This window comes from Triticum dicoccoides, chromosome 4B (genome assembly GCF_002162155.2).
Source record: "Triticum dicoccoides isolate Atlit2015 ecotype Zavitan chromosome 4B, WEW_v2.0, whole genome shotgun sequence".
In the NCBI taxonomy this organism is placed as follows: domain Eukaryota; kingdom Viridiplantae; phylum Streptophyta; class Magnoliopsida; order Poales; family Poaceae; genus Triticum; species Triticum dicoccoides.
The window spans coordinates 123,371,074-123,376,647 of record NC_041387.1 but is presented as its reverse complement, the minus strand read 5'-3'; positions in this window follow the sequence as shown (position 1 = coordinate 123,376,647).

Sequence of the window (5,574 nt, the reverse complement as noted above, 5' to 3'; positions counted from 1 at the left end):
ACATTTGTACTCACGTTTGCCTATTTTATGTTTTTGCAGAGAGACTTCAGTCTCACTAGTATTTCCGCGTGGTCTTCGACGTTTAGCTTGTTACCTCAGCTACGATCTTGTGCCCCGGCAGGATCTGGTAGATAGTCAGGCTTCTCAGCCTTTTTCAGTTATAGATGTCTGTACCCAGACATGATAGCTTCCGCTTGTGCTTTGATTTGTATGCTCTGAATGTTGGGTCATGAGACCCCTGTTTGTAATATCTCGCTCCTCGGAGCCTATTGAATAATACTTGTGTCGTAGAGTCATGTTGTGATGCCATGTTGTATTTGCACATATCGAGCATATTGTGTGTATGTTATTGAAATGCTTGGTATGTGTGGGATCTGGCTATCTAGTTGTTTATCCTTAGTAGCCTCTCTTACCGGGAAATGTCTCCTAGTGTTCCACTGAGCCATGGTAGCTTGCTGCTGCTCCGGAACACTTAGGCTGGCCGGCATGTGTCCTTCTTCGTTCCTGTGTCTGTCCCTTCGGGGAAATGTCACGCGATGAATACCGGAGTCCTGTTAGCCCGCTACAGCCCGGTTCACCGGAGTCCTGCTAGCCCAGTGCTACAGCCTGGATTCACTCGCTGATGACCGACACGTTCGATGTTGGGTCATGGATGCCTGTCCCTGTAAGTCTGTGCCACTTTGGGTTTACGACTAGCCATGTCAGCCCGGGCTCCTTATCATATGGATGCTAGCGACACCGTCATATACGTGTGCCAAAAGGCGCAAACGGTCCCGGGCTAAGGTAAGGCGACACCCGTGGGAATACCGTGCGTGAGGCCGCAAAGTGATATGAGGTGTTACATGCTAGATCGATGTGGCATTGAGTCGGGGTCCTGACAGCGTTGGTATCAGAGCTTGACTGCCTGTAGGATTATCAAGCCAAACTGGTCGAAGTTGAGTCTAGAAATTCTTTAGTTATATAAGGGAATTGATTGTGGGATGGAACGTAAGGCTCTTTTTACTCCTTATACCTTATGCCTTCTGATCTAAGTCATCTTATCTTTCCTGCGGGGATTAAGAACTAGGCTATCTCTTCTTTCTATCAGGATCACGTGTTACTAATCCGTAGACTTATAGATTGTTGGACTTAAGCCTCGTTTCAGTTTCTGCTACTTCCGTACGTTAACTGTTGATCTCGAAACCTTGATATTGTGCTTCTGAGTGGTTATGCCACCATTTTTGTGAATGTCTCAAATCTTTCTGAGCATTTACAGCTGTTATGCTGTCCGAGTCATCCCAGGTTTCTAAATAGTCGGATGCATTTGCAAATCCCTTCCTCCTGTTTCCGATGTGCCTTTGGCCAGATTAACCACACTAATCAGTGAGTTGAGGTACTCTGTTACCTTGACATATATGTTGGAGATATTATTATGACCCTAGGTGTCTTAGGGGATCATCTAGTAATTTAGCCATGATTTGTGTTCCCAGCGTGATGATTCTGGCCATTATTCTCGAAAGCATCCCGTGATGCCACATAGTTAGTAGGTATTCTACTCCTGGGTTTGAACCCGAGATTCACTCTACTTACATCATGTTGATAGTGTTGCTAGTTCCTTTAGGATATTAGTAACCTTTGCGATAGTCCTTGAAGTCCGTGGTTTCTTCTTCTTCCAAATACCATGAACTACTTACGGCAGAAGTTCCTCGTTGAACTGAAATATCACAACAGGATTATTCTTGAGGAGTTCTCCATTCATAAATCGTGACTCTGCCAGTTCTACCTTTCTGCATGGATTATCCGGAAGAAATATGTTGAACTTGGTTCGACATACTAATCTATGCATCCACAACTCAGAAAATTATATGTTCCTTTGAGTTGTTCTCTTTAGTTGCATTCTGACCCTCGTCTATCAATTGATAGTCAAGAGTATGCGTGCGTTCGTTTATCGATGCCTATTACTCTTGTGGTCCGTCAAGCCATTCTATCGCAGAATGACTAGGAGAAACAAACTCCAGTACCTCTTCCATATCCAGGATTGGGTCAAAGAAGTTGTGCTCCGCAGATCAAATTGCTAATCCAGCTTTTGTTCTGTTCTACCTTGGAGTATTAACATCTTTATATCGGGATTGTTATAGGAATTGCACACCATCCTATGAACTCTTGGTACAGTGATACTTCTTGCCATCATTAGTCATTCCTCGGTCTTCGTGTTGATGCAACCGGAATACCGACAAATGAATTGTGATGTGTGAAATCAATACGCCTAGCAACCTCGTTGCTGGGTAGTTAAAGGACAATAATTTCATTCTTAGTGTGTTGGTTATTGAATCATCATTCTAAGATTGATCGTGCTACCTAGTCCATTCTCCTGGTTCACTCCTCGATCGATGAGTTAGGATTATTTCAAATCCTTGCTCTATTGATCATATCGTCTTGCCCTGAAAAGCAAGATTGTTCTCGAGCTTAGTAACATACCGGTGGTTCGTGATTTTCTGAATATCTTCTCAGAGGTATTACCAGGTTGTCACCTGACCGCTATGTTGAGCTCGTGATCAAGTTGGTTTCTTGTGAACCACCTTCTCTCCAAGAGTCGGTGTTAGATATCCCTGAGCTAGTTGGTTAAGCTAAACGACAACTTGGAGGGTTGGAAGATAAAAGCTTGCCTGACTTAGTTCGTTCCAAAGGGATATTCTTGTGTAGTGTGTATTGAAGAAAGATGATATCTTCATCGATTGGTCCCTGTGATCAGTTGCTGGACCTATTGTCTTATCAATCCTTTGATTTGAGTGTGGGCTATCGTCAAATCAAGTCAGAACCAACGATGTTCGTAATGTTGTCTTACTCGTGGTTGATCCCTCGAGCATACACCATTATATCTTTTGGGTCTGATCAATGCTATCACCGTGTTCACATGATGGTGGAAGTCCAGTGATATGGAAATTCCGATGAGTTGTTGTTGATCCCATTGACAACATCCTTATCTCCTCCATGATTTTGTTGAACATTAAGCTAGTGTTGGAAACTTTTGAAAGCATTTCTTCATGCTAACTCATGAAGTATTTGTTTGATGAAAGGAGTGACTTCCTCTAGTTCATGTGCATTTGATGCAAGTTGCCGCCGTGGACTCGAGAAAGTCAATGTTGCTTCCTTTGGAATCATCCCAAGTCAGTCATGCATACGTGCGAAGTATTCTGTGGTCTGGAGACTTGCAACCTTCATTCCATATGTGTTCCGAGCACACCAAGCCACTGATTGAGTTGTTCAAACATAAAGGAGTCTGTCCAAGGTGAACTCTTTGGACTTCCACGCGTGGAGACTTCGATGTCATTAATGATGGCTCCCCACCTGAACTCGGTAGTGTTTTATTATAAGACTACCACGTGGTCATGTTTGTCTGGGACAGCGTGTTCACATGTTTGTAGCAGAACCAGCTCATGTTTTGGAGCTTGCTATCGTAGTTCATCTCCCGAGAATCCCGCAACGTCATCTCGTCGATTTGTGTTGCAAACTTTCATTTTTCTTCCTAGACTCGATGAGTCTGGAATATCCTGACACCAACCAGATCTGAATCTCAGGCAGATATGATGGTTTGGAAAATCTCCCAAGAACTATAATATCGGTCCCTCGAAAACCGGTAAAGTGGATGTCGTGGCCAACACATCCAGCCGGAAGACCTGTTATTATAATATCTTGATTGAGGAAGTTGTCCACCTCCCCATAGGGATTCCGTAGGATTTACTCCCTAGTTGCCCCTATGGATTTTGAGATCCCGAAGTCCGACCTTTTTACTTGATGTTCTAGATATCAAACCATATCTATGAATGGTTACGCTAGCACATCAAGGAGAACATTAGAAGCGGAGTGCTAAATGTCTCTCGGTCGATCGTCCAGATTTTGTTCCTTGGCTCGCTAAGGTGAAATATGAGAAAGTGTTATCCTCCTTTGCATCTGCATCGTCCATCGCTATTCATCATGGTAGTATGTTGTGTTGTCAGCATCCTTGACACGGATGTTGGTAAAACCTTGATGATTATGGTAATGCTCAAGTTCTTGAGAGCACGCACAAGCGCTACGTGTTATCATCGGCTCTAACTAGGATTCCTCCCGGTTTCCTCGGCAATGCTATGATCTTTTCAAACAGTGATTTCACTCTCTATTGTTGGGTTTTTCCCTAGTTACCAGAATCATTCCCAGCATTTGCATTTTGTTCCCAGCTTGCACCGCCAATGTGTCATTCTACCATGGGTCTCTTCCATCTCCGGTGATAAGCAAAAATCATCCATTGCGTTGTCTTCAACAAGGTAATCCACATCATCCAAGTCTGAGTATGTCATTCTACCGACCCCCTCCAAATGATCGCTTGTGATTGCCTTAGGCTGGTATAAAGAGTTTCAATGATCTCTGAATCAAAAGTAATTCTTTTTGCCACTTAAGGGGATATCTCTACGAGTCACCTTCCCTAAGGTGTATCGTTATGGTATCATGGCAACTCAACTCCTCGCTACGTTGACAATCGATTACCACCTTCTTAAGCGTGGAATTGTTGTCTACCCAGTGAACCTTTATCATCTGCTTCACTCCATTCCTATGGATGTATGCTTCATCTCTCAGCTCGAGAGATGTTGCTATGCCTCATTCCGTGAGTTAATCCTGAGTTGTTCGATCTTCGAGGAGATCGACCCTTCTAGAGTCTCCTTCTCTCCAGGTCATGTTGGCAGGATTTCTCAGAGCAAGACTTCAAGACAATAATGGTGAATGAATCAATGTTCAACTGAAGTGCACCCTGGATCGTGAAGATTATACTAGTTGTGTTTACCTTTCACCTTACCCTACGCTTGAATCTCGAGACGAGATTCTTGTTTAGTGGGGGTGAGTTGTCACATCCCTAGTTCTGACAATGCCTAGTGCATGCATTAGAGTGTTACATCATGTTTAAATTTCATTTAAACCTGAGATGGGGATTGACTAAGCCCTAGCACCAAATGAATTCAACTAGGGTCAAAATAAAACCTTTTTCATTGAACTCAAAATGTCCTCTAAAAATGTTCAACATTTCTGGTTTGAGGTGGAAGCATCTACCAAAAATGGTTTATATTTTTGCAGGACATATTTGGTCACTGAATTAAATCATATAGTATTCTCATTTGGGCATTTAAATGCTATTAAATATTTCAAATGCTCAAATAATCATAAACTAAAATGTTTACTGTTGGTTATATTCTAAACAGTAGCCATGATTAGTTTCATGATTTTTGAAAGTGTCTGAGTATTTTTAATAAAGCCCTAAATTTACAGAATAATAGAAAACTGAGATAATTAGAAAAAGGGAGATAGAGAGAGAGGATACCTGGCCACTTACCCAGCCCAGCAGTGCGGCCCACTGGCCCAACTGCCAGTCGTCATCTCCACCGCGCCAGTCGGACGCCGAGCGCGTGCCCGACGCGCGCGCACGCCGTGCTGCCACGCCACCTGCCTGCCTGCCTGCGTCCTCGGGACAGCACAACGCCGCGGGTCTTCCTCCTCGGTGCCGTCCCGATCGATCCGGCCTCTCATTCCTTCCCCCTGCTCTCTCCCTCGCCATTTCCCCATCTC